The 18,099-nt window shown below is 44.2% G+C and overlaps 1 protein-coding gene across 3 annotated transcripts in view; it reads right to left on the reverse strand.

Moving 5' to 3' along the window:
• Window positions 1–13,450, reverse strand: part of LOC138265434 (protocadherin-11 X-linked-like) — a 570,450-nt gene extending 557,000 nt beyond the window's left edge. For 2 of the 3 annotated variants that reach the window (XM_069213137.1, XM_069213155.1), the window contains exon 1: window positions 12,459–13,439. The gene's annotated coding sequence lies outside the window, so the exon portion shown is untranslated. Of the gene's footprint in view, window positions 1–12,458 lie in introns of all 3 variants that reach the window. The other variant, XM_069213145.1, reaches the window with a different exon arrangement.
• Window positions 13,451–18,099: the final 4,649 nt, after the last annotated feature.

The raw sequence follows: 18,099 nt of genomic DNA on the forward strand, positions 1-18,099 counted from the left end.
TTTAAGCTTCAGGCTCTTTCCAAAGGATGGCTGATGTCTATTTAAACGTATCCATGACATTGTCATAATGTAAACAGTAAATTACAAGAGCATGACTTACAGTGAAGTGTGACAGTATACAATGAGAATCCCAGCGCAGGATAGATTCATTTATGTGGGACCTGAGGTTCCAGTTCAGTGTTCACTGCCAAACCTGTTCATGTGCATTTCTCTCAATTGTCACACGTTAACAATTATGGAATTACAATAACCTAATTATGTTAACCACTGCGGTCATTTGACCCCCTTTGTTGTATTTCTACCTCTCCTGCATTCATTTTGGAATCGAAACGAAATGGCAGGACTGGAAGTCTCCGAACCCACTAAACTTGGAAAAATGGACGGTAATGTGCTTCAAAATTATCAAAAGTTCAGAAAATATTTGCACAAAAGTTGCTCCAGAGGCCAAGGATCATAGCTAGTAAAATTAGTTTTGGGAGACTGCAAATTACCATAGTACAACAGAGCTCTGTTATTATTGAAAAGGTCTTGAGATCATTTGGTAGAGTTGTCTGCTTGAGTTATTTAGCTAAATGTTTGTGGAAATAGATAGGAAGTAGGTCAAAGAGAATTTCTTGACTTCGGCATGTGTTAGTTCCCTTTGGAAAGACCGAGGTATCCCAAAAGATCTTAAGCAACATTTACAACCAGTTATTATGACCCAAAAAGCAACCTGATCTTATGTGTTGTACACCTATGAGACTTCAGTATTTTCATTAAAAAAATGTTCGACAGAACATTAGGGGCCATATACCACAAAGGTCCCCAGTGGTGCATCCTTGCGTGCACCCGTTTTCTGTGCCCTCGGGGCACTTTGTAGTACAGAAGCGGCTGCAAGTGATTATACATCCCCTTGCTCCTCACCACTTGTCCCATCTCAGAGGTAGCACTAGCCTGATATAGAGGGGTATGTGTTTTCTCATTTGCATGGGTCTGCACATTATAATTAATAGGGTGTGCTGACCTAATCCTAGGCAGGTGCACCTAATGAACTTTAAACATATTGGGCTTGGGAGTTCTAATTTGGAGGGTGTTTTCTTTTCACATAGTGAACTATACATCTGTGAGTGGAAGTGAAAGGCTGCAGGGGAGTAGTCGTTTTGTTAAGGGTTTGCAAATATACTTTACTTTAAAAAACTTAAGTGCTGTGGATTTTCTTCCAGCATTAAAAGTTACATTAGAATGTGCAGTAAATGAACCAATAAGGACATAGGAACGTAAAACAAGTCAAGGCTCAACCAGTAAGCACTGTGTTCATTGTAATAACACATAAACACTCAATAACGTGGGATAGTGTGGGTATTATAAAGGCAACCATGGACACATTTTGTTACACAAGGAACCATCTTAAGGTACTAGCCCTGACTCTCGCTTGCCCTGCTTCCAAATGTGCTAGCTCCGATTTTTGGATGCCACTTACAAAATCACTGTCAATGCTCCAAAGGCCACACTGAAAGTCAGCTTTTTAGCTATGAATTGGTACACTTGGCAGAGATCTCTTTGGACAAACATGATTACTGCTATGAAATAGAAACAGTATTTTTTTTCTGTTCACAGAGCCCTATCCGTCTCACCTTGGGGCGTCTAGCAAGAGTAAAAGCTGTCTGAATGGGGAATGGAGATGTACTTCGAAAGACAAAGCTTTATAACGCATTTGTAAACAAGCATTGACAAACGCGGAGGCTCTGACTTTAATAAGCATTTGCAAATGCTACTTACGTGTTGTAAGCACAAATACTGTTTATCACATTAAAGCCTGCCCCATTTGCTTTGTCAGTGCTATGAAAATTAGAAAAAATATTTTCTGTATAGGATGCCTTTAGGACACAAAGAAATGAATGCGACTAATACTGTGATGATTTAATGTACTTTTCACGTATAAAATAGTCCCTCATGCATTCCGTGGAAGCACTTCCTGGAAAGCGTAAGGTTACACCGAATATCCAGCAGCATGAAGAGAGACAATGCTACTCCTCTGGGTGAAGCCATTGCCCACTGTTTTATATAATAAAGAATTAGTAACAATATGATTTGAAGAAAAGCAAGCAGCCAAGCAAACCTAACAAAAGTATTAATAAATTAACCTCTTGAGGGTAAAATCAGTGATATGTGAGTTCTGCTAGTAAAATATAACTGTTTGAATTCCAAAAAAATTAAACAAATGCATACAAATGCATACACACACACACACACACACACGAACAGTGGTCATCTTTATAGGTACTTTTTTAATCCAAACGGCTTGACTTTATAAACTTGTGGATGTGCTTTCAAGATATGTTTACTTGCAGAACTCACATTACTTGAGGTGGATTGATTTGTGGAATGTACAAAGGATATATGTGAGGTACATCTGGATAATATTGTATAACACCCCCTAGCGCTGGCATTCTGTGCTAAACAAGGTACAAGTTCATTGAAAGCCAGGGTGTTGTGTGTAACACCAATGTTGCCCGAAAGAGCATTTGAACATATTACTACTGAAGACTTTGTTATGAGGTCCCTGGTAAATCCAGTGGGACCAGGAAGAATATTTGCCATCCTCATCAGAATTACAAGGTCCACAGTAACACCACAGTCCCGTTGTTGTTCAGCCAGTGATTCTGGGTGAAACTGTTAATAAACGAAGCATTACCACCAAACCGGACCTGGAATTACCTATTCTTTCTGTAAGCCCTCATTTCTGTGGACATTCTGGGTTCTACCTGTAACCATCATTATTCCTCCTCAAGTACCAAGTATTGCTGTTATGAGTAATGAAGTCCCCAGTGTGTTGTGTGAACTTGTCTGCTTCAATGGAACAACGAAGCATGAATCTCCTGGCATGGATGACAATGAGTTAGAGGCAAATTAGTGATTTAAACCTCATCTTATGTTAAATCTGTTTTTAACTATGCTGGATCTCACAACTGCTAATGACATACAATCACTGCAATATGATTAACAAAACGCTGGCTAGTGTGAACACCTAGGATCTTGTAACAGAACAGATACATTGATTGTGCTTGCATTTAAATACCACTTCACACTCATAGAAAGGTGGTGAGGCCTATTTGTGGACAGGTAGCACGCTCCTTCATAGAAATGTTTTGGAAGAACAGTATATGTTTATCGTGTGGCCTTGGTGAGAGCATATAATGTATAATGCTTTATTTACCACTAGAGAAATAGAGTCATGAGTGTATTGGTAATAGCCAAGAAACTCCTCAAGTCAGGAACCTACATCCAGAAGAGAATATGAATGCACTGTAAAAGTCGGTCTCTCAAAATATAGGTAGATAAAAGTATGATCAGACTTTATAGATCAGATGATTTGTGGTAATTAAAATAAGTCAACAGTTTGACTGTAACATGTTATTTTGTCCATTGAATTCCAAAGGGCACATGACATTTTATCCACAAAAGATTCTCATGTTTTAATATGGGAGACTCTGTGTTCATTAATGGTTCATATAGATCTTGGGGTTATTATTGAATGTGAGGTAGCTCCGACCTACAGCAAATTTGTCCTAGGCACTCAGTCTGTTTTTAGACTTGATTTAGTTTTGATGGCAAAGACAAAAATTGTGAACAAACTTGCCTGTACACATTTTAAGCTTTTTAATGGTACATTTGTGCAATTTTTGCGTGGACAGTTTCCCCCAGCTGGCAGCAGGTGATAAATGCATGCAGTGCTAGAACACTCTGCCTATGCCCCCACTAATGGCACCATAAATGTCACAATAATGTGAGGCACTTAGATATGAATATCGATGTAAAATTCTAATATCCGACCACCAGCTTTGGCTAGAAATATGCAACAGTTCAAGCGCACATTAACTAAATAAGGCTAGGGTGAAGGTTTTTCAGTTTCTGCATCGTGCTCAGGGCATTACTTTCTGCATACACCATTGGACGCCTTCAGATTTATCCCAGATTGGGATTTTCTTCACTGTTATGCGAGTCTGTCTGTTTTGCCGACTTTTTGTGCAGGGCCAACCCTGTATTCTTGTCTTGAAACGAATATGACTCCTCTTCAGAGGGTGCTGTTTATTACATGACATCACCTCAAAGACCACTGAGTGATATATGGAAGATCCGAAGGAGATAGCGCCTATTCTGTTCAAGTGAAAAAACACTGGGCTGTAATACCTAAAGGCACATATTTCTCAAATGTTGGCTTTGGCGATTGAGAAGTCGATAATAGTCCCATGTTAAGATAAAGAAATATGTACCTTTAATCAGACTGTCCATGAAAGTTCAGATGTGTGCTGGTAAAGTATGCACTTTCCTCTGTGAAGAATTAAGGAAATATTCAGTGAATACACCTTTTAACTACCTGTCTTTCGTCTGTCCGTGACCAAAGTACCACACGGCTTTAGTTAATGATGCTAAAAAGCATAAGACATGAACAGCTGCACCTTCTGATATTCACAAAATGTACATTATTTACTCACTACCCAATCACCGTCCAACATCCGCCCACCTCATTGCAGCATTCACATTGTTGCCCCTCTGTAGTTAGTCATGTTCCCTACCCTTCAAATGGTTTCACTCCATATTTTGTTACAACCTTTGTTTTAATTATTTATTGTAGTCTCACTGTGTATCACTCGACCTTCTCAGGATACGCGTTCTTAATTAGTTAATCTAAAATCTCTGAATATGTTCTCGTGTGCCATACTTGCACAGTGTGCATCACACTTGCGAAAGAAGGTTTTCCAATCCCAATAAAATTCCAGTCATAAACGCAGCATTAGCTGTGACCCGTGTTTTGACAACTTTGCAACCTTTCTCAAGGGCAGAGGAAGACATGTTTGCAACGTCATTCGATGGTCTCCAAAACCTCAAACAGACTCACCACCACTTTAAGATATATGTTGCCTGACACTGCAGTGATTAAAAAGATTCAGTCGCCGAAAGCACATCAAACAGAAGTCGTTTTCCAGCAACTAAAAATCATGCAGGACGCGTGTGCATTCACTGGAGCTAGGGTTGCAGAGATAAAAGAAGCACTGACAGTGTTGAATATTTAGATCAACATTGTAGCAAGTCAATGCTATGGTGGTATCAGAATTATCGTTTTTTAGCTTTTTGATTAACAGCTATAAATTAAAATCACATAATCAAAAACTATGCCTTCCCCAAAGCATGCTGATGGGCCAGTTGTAGGCTGGGAAACGTAGCACACAAGAGTTTGCTCTGTCTCGAGTTTACATCGATCATAACAGGACACCAGAGCTAACTTTTATTTTATGAACCCCTTTTCCTTCCTAAAATACATCCACAATTCGTATGCTATTACTTCAAGCTTCCCTTCTAAAGACAACTAGCAAAACAGTCTTCTATAGACCCATTAGGTGTAAAACTGGGAAATACATTGGTGATAAGCGACCCATCACCTAATCATCAGAAATTAAAAATATATAAATAAAGTATATATATATATATATATATATATATATACACATACATATGTATGTGTGTGTGTGTATATATATATACATAAAGTTAATTGTGTTTTTATTTATATGTTTCGGTAGCACAGACATGATGCAATAGAATATTTTACTGCTTCACAGACAGAGAGACACATGACAGTGAGTATATTTACAATGTTAATGCTTTTACGATGTAGAAACATGAAAGGTGTAACTATCATGAATTTGATCAATTAATGAGAACGTTATGAGTGAGGGCAATGTGGCACGTTTTAGAGGATAAGTCAGTAACGATGAAGAGGTGATATGCAATGGATGTTTTCATTGGAGCGCTGATATTATATAGATCATGTGGGTAAGAAGCATGGTGTTGTAAAAGTGTACGGGAGTAAATCAGGATAGTGAATTAAAAAAAAAATCATGAACATACTTAAGCTTATTTTAAAGCAAGGCGCAAGCATGAATGTGACTTGAAAGGAAATGCTTCTAAAGTGTTTAGTTTCTGAATTCCATGTGTGATTATTTTTCAAATGCTTCCTCCCATGTTCGATGCAGGAGATTCAAAATACATTCTACTGTGCCTAAATGTTCTCTTTTTAATTCAATATTTATTTTTTTCCTCAAGGCCCCTTTTTAACAGATTGGCCAAATCCAGATTAGTGTAAAGTTAAGTGGGCATTACAGCGTCTCAAATGTGAAACAAAGTTCTTCATGTGGACCTAAACTTTTTTGGCTGACCAATTTCAAATCCTTGTGTTCACTGAGCTGCCCATAACTTTATATGGAAACCCTCCAATTTTCACGGTCTTGGAGACACAAATGCAGTCATTGTCAGACCAGCTTGGATACTGCACATTCTGCTAATCCTGCTCTTAGCTCCACGAGAACACATTAGAGACAATTACAAGAGCCGAGCAAATCCGCCAGCAGCGCAGCTTCTTCAAAGAGCAGAAGGGAGCGGGTGTACTCTGCAAAGTGGACTTCAAAATCACAGGAGTGAATCAAAAAAAGAGACGTCATTTTTATTTTCACGCCGCACTCCAGTGCCCGCCTCCCCCCAACACACACACAGACACACCGACCACCGACACCACCACAGACACACATATCACAATCGAAAGTAAACATCTGACAGCTTTGGAAGTTTGACAGATTTTGATTTACTGCCTTTGAAAGGGGATGTTTATGAATGCATCTCCACCCAAACTCGCTCTTGCCGTCGCACTTTTTCTTGTGCACACCCGCACATAATTCTATGTGGTGCACACAACTTTAGGGGGTGGTCCTTGACAATTGGACAATCAGCTGTGTGGAGTTATAAGGAAAATAAAGGCACTTACCTATGGAAGGCCTGTGACACCCTTAACTAGGGCTTTACAGATGCCTGTTCCACAATTCACACAGACGGATGCACAAGCTTGCACACACACACACACGCACACAACATTTGAGCACCAGATAATGTACAGGTGGTTGCAGAATACTGGTACGTGTACCATGTGTCAGTAGCACTCACAGACAAGACTTCTGACACCCCCTCCCACTGCCTTCAGATTATGTACAGAGAATGTGAGTTCATAGACACAGCCTGTTACACTGGTTCCATGAACTCCCTCCTCTATTACCCAGTTCTATGTACAATACTAATTCACTACGCTGCCGCCGTTCCGCTCCCTGATCCTGCAGTCTACAAAGATAGTGATGTATAAAAGCAATTCCACTCAGCAAACAGTAATATGCTGCATATAAATGACACCTTAACTATGGAGCAGAGCGTCCCCACCGCCATACTAACAAATGCTGCCTCAGGGATGGAACGCAGCGTTGTACAGGGCAGGCTTAGAGGGGAATCGCAGAAAGGTGTATGCACTACCAAGTCGATTGGAAACCTGCCATCTTTTAAACAAGATCGAGTGAGCTGTTCTCTAAAAGAAAGGCGTTCACAGGTTGAATGCCGGTTTAATTACATTCTAGTGAGACAGCTTAGCCTAGTTAGCGAAGTAGCCTGATGCCACGTGAAGCACTGTGAGAGATATCTGTGTTACCTAAGGGTCAAAGGTTTCTGTCCGGACTAGACTCAACACGTCATCTTTCCAAGGTCGTTAAAATGAATATGATTGATTGTAGGGCTAGCATCCTTCAAGCACCTTGAGGCAGTTCAAATGGCGACGTGGCCCATATAGCAGGTGCTGGAAATTATCATTGCTATTATTACTTTTAATTGCATTAATGTTTTGTTATTTTTGTCATTGTTTCCGACGTTAGTGGTAGCAGGAGCAATATCACCTTAAACACACGCCTGCGGTAAGAGCCGCTTACGTGATACGTGACCTCGTGGGTGTTGGGCTCGAGAACTGGCATGTCCTATGGAGAGCGAAAGGTTTCCGTCGGGATAATTGGGAGGTGGAAAGCCGTGGCGGGATTGTGACAGTATAAAATGTAATCTTGCTGTCAGAAATGTGTGCAACGCCGCTAAAGCGGCATGTGCTCTGCATTTCAATGGCAGGTTAACTGGGGAGCGGGTCTGGGCACCCATGTCTCTTGTACACTAGAATAATATGCTAAGCACATCATTCACAATTCAGTTAAACCGAGAATTCGGCTAGGAATGACTTAAAGAGAGGCTGTTGTGCTGGGGGTGTTATTCCTCTGGTTCCCAAATGAGCATCAATTCACCTTTGTTTGTCGTATGCAAAACCGCCATTTCGCAGTCACTGGGGTGTGCAGCTCCCAGCCAGCCCTGTGTATACATCTCGGGCGGAGGAACAAATGACTTGTGACAGCCTGTGATTGGGGCTGCTTTGCCTTGGAACTCGTGCGGGCAGTGCCCGCACTTCTCAGACAATTGCACAGAAAGGCGCAGTATATCTCCCTGGAGGTGCTCCCTCGTCCGTCCCCTCCTCCAGCACCGAGAGGCTAAAAAAAACTCTGCACTGGGCGCGCGGCGCTGGTCTCTCTATCTTCGTTTTAAGAATTTCTAGTGCGAAGCCAGCTCTCGTTTTTCAATGTATGGCTGGAATACAAGTAATTTATGGCGGCAGTCTTCTCACAGTGCAAGGGCAGCGTGCTGGGAATGCACAGAGGCACTGCTCTTCAAGTGCATGACAAGGCTGCTGATCATGGCTGAAGGCTTGGGTAGTATACTTATAATGACTGGTGGCATACGCATCCCAGTGCACGGGACATGAGCATCCTGATAATGCACGGATACAATCTTATATCTGGGTAAGACCACTGCACACTTAATGTGTAGGCTAACTCTTACTGCAGTGCCTGGATACTGATAACCTACCTAAGTCAACTATTACAGTCCATAGTGTAGTACATTCCCTAGATGTTCATAATGTATCCAAGTCCTCATTTTCAGTGTATGGAAGAATCTTGATAATATGTGAACAAACACTGTATCAGGGTAAGACCAGGGTACACCTACGGTATAGGTTCCCTGTTATTGCAGCATATGACCATCAAGGTGATAATGCATGGAAGCACTCATATTCTTATCTAAATTCTGGTTATTGATAATGTAAAGACACACTTGTATTGAAGTGAATGCCCTGGATGTTGATAATGTATCTAAGTCCTCCCATTACAGTACATGTGCGGCATTCTGATAATGTATGGCCACAGTCTTATGTTAGGGTAAGACCAGGGTACACCTAATATATAGGTTCACTCTTATTGTAGTATATGTCCTGGATGTTTATAATGTATCCAAGTCCTCAGATTACAGTATATAGGCAGAATGATGTATGGACAACTATTGTATCAGGGTAAAACCAGAGTGCACTTAATGTAAAGGTTCACTCTTATTGCAGCATATGACCATCAATGTGAAAATGTGTGGAAGCACTCATATTTCAGGGTAAATCATATACACTCACTTGTATAGCAGTGTATGGCCTGAATGCTGATAATATATGCAAGTCCTCATATTCCAGTGCATGGGTGGCATCCTTATAGTATATGGACACACTCTTATATCAGGCTAAAACCAGTGTATAGCTGCTGTATAGTCTCACAGTTACTGTAGTGTACCACCTAGATGATGATAATGTATCCAAACCCTGATATACCAGTGCATGAGTGGCATCCTTATGGCGTAAGAACCATTGTAGTGAACGTGGTACTCTTACTTCAAGGTAAGGAAGCACACTTATAATGGATAAAGTCACTTATATATTCAAAATATGGTATTATACATAGAATGTATGATGGCATGATTGTAGTTTAAATGGAAGGTTACTTATTTTAGTGCATGAACAGCGTGCATACGATACTTGGGAACATTCTTATTCAATTTTAGGGTATTTTAGTTATAATAAATGTAGGTACTCTGGTTCCCGTGCACGGAAACCGTGTTGATAATCTAAGAAAATACCTTTAATCCAGTGCAAGGCCACAAGTGTGATAATATATAGAAACACTCTGATAATCTACGTAGGCACCCTTCTTTCAGTGTAAGATAGAGGTGCTGGTAATGTAAGAGACTCACTCTTATTCCAAAGATGATAATGTATGGAAGCCTTCGAAGTGCAAAGTGCGAGCACCATGCTGAAAGTGTGTATAAGCGCACTTATTCAAGTGCATGCCAATTTGCTTATACTGTACAAAGGCATGGCTATATCAGTGTAGGGTGACATACTTACAATAGATGTACTCACTTATATTTCAAGCAGGGTAGTATGCATAGATTGCATGCTGATACTCTAATGCCAGTGTATAGGTAGCAATCTTATAATGTATGGAGGTACTCGTATTCCTGCACATTGAAACCATGCAGCTAATACATAGAAGAATTCTTATTCCACTGCAAGGCCATACGCGTGACAATACATGGAAACACTCATGTTTCAGTGTATGGCCAAGATCTTGAGTATCTATGCAGGCTCTGTACTCCCGCGTAATGCTAATAGTGTACAGATTCACTCATTTCAGTGTAGGGTAGCATGCTTATAATAGAGGTCGAGAATGTATGCTCCTACTCTAATTCTAGCGTATGGGTAGCAAGCTTATAATGTATGGATTTACTCGTATTCCAATGTACAGGAACCATCCTGATAACAAATTAAAACACTCTTATTCCGGTGCAAGGCCAGGAGTGTGACGATATATGGAAAGCCTCACATTTCTTTGTATGGACAAAACATTGTCTGTCCAGTCTCCGTTTCTCTAGTTTGTAAGATGGAGAAGTTGATAATGTAGAGCTCAGTCGTGCTGCAGTGCATAGCCTGAACGCTGATAACGCATATAAACCTCATTGTAGTGCGAGGTATCTCTCTGAATCGAGTGTAAGACAAGCGTGGCAACCGTGTATGGTGGAAGTCTTATCCCAGTGTGTGGTGGCATGCTTCCAATGTATGGAGATGCACATTCCAGTGCAAGGATGGCAAGCTCATAGTGAATAAAGGCCTTTATATTTCAATGTAGTTAGCATGTGTATTATATATGGAGGTATTATTATTCAAGTGCCAAGGGAGCATGATCATAATGTATGTAGACACCATTATTTCAGGGCATGGGTACCAACTCTAATCATATATGAAATCACTCTTATTCAAGAAGGCAAGTTGGTGTCAGTTTATGGCACTAATGTAAGCCACCCATCAACAGTGCGTAGTCACAATGCTGATCGCTGCCCTCCTCCATGTCCATCCCAAACATACACATATGACAGATTACAGCAGTGTTCCGTAAATAAATCACTTCGGTCTGCTAAGCGCAGAACGGTGTGTTCTGTAGCTAGCCCCTGCATGGTACTCCAGCCCACGTCTCCTTGTTAAGCGTATTCATTGCTGCTGCTCAGTAAAAGAGCTGCTTCTCCCGCTGAGCTCGTGCACTGAATGATGACATAACCTCGGCACATCACCAGCTCTCTGCAGCCTACGATCCGCTTTGTCAAAGTAGACTCACTCCCAAAAGGCATGCCAAACCCCATCGCCTCTTTCCGATTCAGCCCTGTTCTTCTCAAAGCATGGTGATGAACTGCCTGCCACAAACTGAGAGGGCCCCGCACTGGGGTCGACTGGGACAAAATACCATCTCCATGTGATCCACGTGAGCCACCATAGCTTGGCGAAATACATCGCGTCATTGGTAGTTACCACTTTTAGCACCCTACGGCGGCCGCATCTCCCTGCCATTTGGGGGGAGTGTCGGAGAGAAGCTTGGGAAAAGAAAGCAGAAACGCTTTCTCTACTCAGGATCACCAAGGGTACCCCTACGGCCGCCACCATGGGCATGGCAGAGGGGTCCTGGTTCCCTCTGTGGCAAAAAGGAGGGTAAACTTTCCTGTCAACAAGCAGTTGTGTTCCTTGGTCACCGCTCGTGGGCCGATCCTGCTTCCTGACTATGACACGGGTGGCATCTCAAAAGCACTTCCTTTGCAGTGCTTTAGCTGCAACTAGTCATCATACCCCCCTCAAACAAGTTGTGCAAATAAAAGAAATGCAAATACAGAGCCTCCGCTGATTCATGCATGGCCTCCCTGCCACTGTTGTATCTTCACACGCTCCCTTACGGGCAGCTATCAATCAGTGTTCTAGTTAGATCGCTGTTCAACACAGCGCCCAGAATGAAATGCATCAAGTGGGTAGCGAAGAAGCCTAGCATCCTCCTAGCGTGTGTACAGATGGTGCGTCTTCACTAGCCATCCGTGGCCACTGATGCCGGGAGGTACGCAACGGTTAAGACTGCACTAGTTCGCCAACAGCATTGACCCTTTAATTTCAGCCCACCCCTCGACCTCCCCATCCCACACCCAACAACCTGAGAGGTGGTGGTTCAAGGGGTCTATCGCTGCCCTCCAGCACATCATTGGCATGTCGCCGCCTGTATCCCTTGACTGCAGCTCGCAGCATTGGCATGTAAACGTGCCCATGGACAAAGCGCACATTCACGTGGCTTGGCTGGTTCCCCGAGGCTTCGGGAGCTTTGAGCGGCGCTGCCCAGCTGGGGGTGCTACGCGCCCTGCAGAGCGCCCTCCACTACCGTGCTTACCTCCAGATCCACTCCTCCTGGGGCAGCCGTCAACCTGCCGTCCACTGTCAGCACATCAGCGGCGGCGAAGGAGACCGGGGCTGGGAAGAAGCCAGGCCGACCATCTGAATGGTATCCCTGGGCCGAAACAAGCCACCTTCTTCATGCCATGCACCTCAGGTCCAAGGAGTTGAGGCCCCAGGAGCAGACAGTGCAGCGCTCCAAGGATAACTTTTCCCGGACAGGGACTGAGACCTCCAGGTAGTACAATCAAACACTGCACAGTGCGGAGGCAGCCAGCCTCGAGGACGGAAAGCCTGGGAGAGAGTAAATGACAGTAGCGAAGCACCGAGAAGTATAAACCGTGGCCCCAGAGTGCGGCAGAAAGAACCGTGTGTGTGTATGGACAGACCTCAGAGAGTGGGGTTGCGTCTACCCGGTCTGTGGTCAGAGCCCGAAGAGTGAAGCAGAGTCCTCGCAGTCCTTCTCGCGCCCTCGGATGCAGTAGAGTCCACTACGAGTCCTGTCAGAATCACCGGAGTGAGAGAGAAAACGCGCAGAGCCTTGCTTCTGTCCTCCAAGTGCAGCGGAGTCGACTCAGAGTGCTGTTCGTATCCTCAAAGTGCTGCACACTTCACCCGGAGTGATGTCAGTGCCTCACGGGTGCTGAACGCTGTGCTGTTGAATGCTTCAACTAGGAAAATAAAGGCGAGCTGTCCATGGGTTCAGAAGCTCACTCAGAAAGAAGATATAGGGCAGAACTGCTTCTTTAAAGCGCAAGAGGAGAGGGCAAGGCGCTGAGATGTTCGGCTCTGTACCAGAGGCACAAGCAGCTGCGCGCCGCTGACTCAATGGATGCGCTGTGATCCTGTGTGCTGAGTTGGGGCTGCTCGCATAGGGTGTGCGCTGAGCGCGGTCACTGACTGGGTCTGGTCCTACGCGCGCTTGCCGCAGCCGAAGGGATGGCGTCTCAGAAGCAGCGTGTTACCAGCACTCAATGAACCGCCTCGACTGTCTCAACTCCGCTCCTGTGCCGGGAGACACGCCTCCTCAGGCAACGTCACCGAGGGGCGGGACCGTGCGTGCAACTATTCCTTCGCAACCCCGCCCACGTCAAAGTGGACCGACTGCAGTGCCTCTCTGCGCGTCTCTATCACTCCCGTAGCCAGGAGGTGGTAGGAAGGCGCTCAGTTAGGTCGCTCTAAACGTCCGCTGAGCTGACACATTCGCGCTTTCTTTTTGACGCATCATTTTATTTTTACCTGGTGAATGTGGCAGATACATCATAGACGTCTGCTAGTGAAAGAAGGATGCAGGGTGCCGCTCTAGGAAGGACAGCAGTGTTCTGCAGCTTGCACGCAGGGGAATTTTCACCAGTTTGCGATATATATTTTTTTGTAAATGTTGCCTATTGAAGGCACCGTCGTCGCTGCTGGTTGGGGTGTCTTGGGCACTACACCAGGTTTGGGCGGGCTCCGAGGGTTTGGGAGTTGGCCGCTCATAGTGGGCGATGAGGCCAGACTGCCAATGGCCTTCGAGCAGAGGGCTACATGCCAGTCACATCTGCTAGTGCTGGCCCGAGTCTCCCCCTTGAGGCTCCACGGCGTCCTGCCCTGTCCAGCACCACTGGTATTTCTGGTGACCTACTACGGGTATGTGCACTTTCGGAAGGGAAGGGAAGAGTACGTGGAAACTGTGTTGAAGATTAATCGACGACAACGAAGTTAAAGGAGCCGATGCATAGAGATCCCTGACGTTTAAGAAAGGTCTCCAGCAGAGCCGGTCTTTGCTAAAATAGCGCCTGGGAATAGGCGGAGAGAAATCTGTCTCTCTTGCTGATGGTACTGAATTAAATGAGGCAGCAAGAGGTCCCTTTTGTGTCCACTGCTCAGTACCTGGATGAGAAGTGACTGGCCTTTTACACAAACATTCCTGGACCTCCTCCAGCTCACCTAAATGACAGATAGCTTAGCTCCTCAAGCAGATGAAGGTGTTGTTGTTGTGTGTCAGCAGTGCTGAGTGGGTGAAGGGAGGGCAAACAAGGGGGCTTAAGGGGTGTTACAATCATCGCCTCTTGTATGATAATGAAGAACTAAAACCACATTAAACTGGCAAATCAGACAGAAAGGAATAAGGCTGGAGCAAGATGAGGACACTGCTGTTGACATAACCATAATGCACACAGATCCATGCGCCCCTCAGAATATTGGCACGCTGGGCCTAAACCCAGTTCCCTATGCTGAAGGCCGGCCCTTGTCTTCAGTGCTATATTACGAGATGAGGGGGGGATCCTATGCTCTATGGTCAGAGAGAAGAAAGAGTGTGTGTGTGTGTGTGGGGGGGGGGTGGGGGGAAGTGTTATAATAGTGCCTGGAAAGAGAGTTGCATTTAGCTCCATGGTGAAAAAATACCTTTTGGGCTCCATGGTCGAGAGAAAACGAGCTCCACCACTGAAAGAGGGGCCCTATCAGAAGCCTGTGGAGTTAGCGTATACCAGTCACCCCACAAGTGGAGAAGGAAATTTATCAGGAACTGTGGTAATCTCCGGCCTCCAGAGACAGAGAGAAGACATCGCGATAAACTCGAACAGAAGCGGGAAAAGGAGGTAGCTCTGTAGACTCGCGAGAGGAAAGGATGTTGAAACGTTCCACGATGCGTGAGTTAAATACACCCCAAACAATAAAATAAAAAGAAACAGAGAAAGACGCAACTTTGGGAGAGGCTCTGATGTCACTCAGTAAAGAGAGAGGCATCATCTAGTGCAACACCAGAAAAGACAAACTTGAGGCACACAGGCCGAGTCGAGCAGATCTTGTGCTTCCCTCGGCGCGCAGAAGAGAATGAGGAGCAGCAAGGGGCGGGGGCTTTGGAGCTGCGACAGTGCAGAACTGAGAAAAGAGGGGCTGCGCCTGAGAGACACTGAAGCAGAGTAGAAAGGCGGGTGACCTTAAAGCTGGCCAGGGTGTCCCACACGGAGGCAGAACGTGAGAGAGATAACTGGACAGACCACTAGGAGGGTAGGAAGACAGCAACCTGTGCTGGAGACCCCTCAATCAGAAAAGTCAATGGGAAATGTTCAGGGCCCGAGTATCAAAAAAGAGAAGGTATTGAGCAGGAAGTAAAGAGACGAGTGTGAAGGAAAGTAGTGCGACAGAATTACACGTGAAGTTGTAGGAGGGCTGTGGTGAGGGGGGAGACCTGAGGCCAATCTCAAGAAAGGTAATGCACTCAACCACCATTACCCCTACGGCCGTGGAGATGGAGAATCTTAATGCGGATATGATTTCTAATTTCTAGCACTAGCTGCGCGTATTGTCTGTGCGTGTCGTTGTGGGGGAGGCGAGGGCGACAGAGTTTCAGTCTCAGAAAACATTTAGGGGGCATCCTGAGTCCGCCTCTTCCTTAGTATAGTGCGGTGGACAGTGTCACACAGCAGAACCGTTATCAGACCATCCAATGCGTCAATGTTACAAGCGCCAGAACATGAGGGAAATCTTCTGTCAATAACTAGTCAGGCAACTGGGTGAAGCCTTCTTCCACCAACGTCTAGGGATCCTTATCAATAGCAGTAAAACGGAAACAGCGCGTGTAGCAGTGAAAACGCTGCATTTAAATGTAAAGATTGAATCTGTAAAGCACACCTGCAATGTAGAGAGAAATATTTAGAGATTTATGAGTAGACGCCAGGAACAGTCGAACCCGAAGAACATTGGGTAGGCTATGAGTAGTTAAATGAATGGGTGAATTGATGAATGCATTGAATAGGTGGAATAGATTGTCAGGTTAGTAGGATAGATGTCAGGTGAATGGGTGGAAGGATGGATGGACGGGGAAACGGCGGACGAGATGAATGGTTGCATGGATGGGTAGATAGATAGATAGATAGATAGATAGATAGATAGATAGATAGATAGATAGATAGATAGATTTATTTATTTATTTATTTATTTATTTATTTATTTATTTATTTATTTATTTATTTTAATTAATGAGTGCACGGCACCAACATCAAACTACTATTTCCGCGTGGATGGAAGTGAAAGGCATTTATTTCAGGAGCATATTGCAGCTCACCACAATTCAGCCGTATGTCTTACGGGTCAGTGGGAACCTATCAATCCCAATGAACACGTGCTCACCTGTTACACTTTGGGGGGCCTTGAGAAAGCTGGGCGCAAGACGCAAAGGTGTCCTTATTTCATGCTGGTTTGCAGTTTTGTGAAACGCCTACCCCTGTAAGATGCTGCTGATCTACATACAACGCCCGCAGTCCCGCACGTGATATCACTATCACCTAATTCATGAGAACGTTCATTAACTATAACGTCTGGGCCATGACTGCAGTTTGATTACTTGTTATTTGTAAACATAACATCCGCTCAACAGTACGGTTTATTGAAAGAAATTATAATATAAAATTGGATGGAGACCCCCTTATTTTTCAATTCCACGATGTAAACAGCCTTCAAAGGAGGCGCCCTACCCCCTTGGGTTCTGTTTTCCCCTTATTTCCAGTGTGTCAAGGAGAATCACTGTGTATGCCTATCATATCTCCACAGGGACACGGCCGGCGTCTCACTGAACCAGCACACACCGTCGAGAAAGTGTTCACTGCTGGGGCGTTGAATGCACGAGCTCCAAGCTCTGCGTGACACCTGGCATCGAAACTGCAATGCACAGAGCTACACATGGAAGATAACCAACTGCGCGCTACTTTTAGGGCGGAAAGGCTGAATCAGGCGCACAAGTCCCTCTTCCACTCCTTGCGTTAAAATGGTTGGGAAACTGAGTAAACAAGTCGGTTTTAATCGCAAAGGTTATTCTTTAAGATATTATAGGTACGATGTTCAGCTCATATGAGTTTACATTCAAATAGCGCTTTTGAAAATAAAATCTCCTCTAGACGCTTTAGATAAAGCTGACAATCAGACAGCGTGGGCAGGAGCAATGGCTTTACTTAATTTTACTTGAAGGAATGCCCACATAAGGAAAATCCAAGACACGAGAAAATAAATAACATAATTTGATTCTGTTCAGACCACCTCTCCCAGAATGTTGTGCCATTGGTTCGAAAATGTTCCTACACAAGAAGGGAACATCTGTGGCACACAATTTATTTTATTGCTGCATTCTCACAGCATGTGTAATGATTATATTATATGTATTGTGCATTTTTTTAATCCTCAAAATTCATAGAATCATGTGGCACAAAGCCTCCCCATAGACCCACAAATCTGACCATCCTGATTGTCCTCACTCCCAGTAGACTGTGGCCTTAGGTAGACCCTGGGCATCCAGGTCATCATCTCCTTCACCCTAATGGAGGACCATTCTCCATATTTAGAGATTCCATGACTGCCTGGCCCTGGATCTCTCTGCCGCAAAAGGAACAGCCACATGGAGTCTTCCTTCACAGCAGTGAAGCTTGCCCAGTGGGCACCAAGTTTAAAGTGCATGCTTACCACACTTTTTTTATCAGAGAAAATAAACTCACATGGTGGAGATTGTTTTCTTTGAATAAAAAATAAAGGGCCCTGTTTTTCAGAGAGCTTTTCACTTGTGCTGTAGTGAATCCTATCTTGTTTTAGTGGGAAACAGGAGTTAGCTTAGTCATCTGGCTTGCAGACCTGTGCCCTCGTCACCTAGTGACTTTTACCCTACT

This window comes from Pleurodeles waltl, chromosome 2_1 (assembly GCF_031143425.1).
Source record: "Pleurodeles waltl isolate 20211129_DDA chromosome 2_1, aPleWal1.hap1.20221129, whole genome shotgun sequence".
In the NCBI taxonomy this organism is placed as follows: Eukaryota; Metazoa; Chordata; class Amphibia; order Caudata; family Salamandridae; genus Pleurodeles; species Pleurodeles waltl.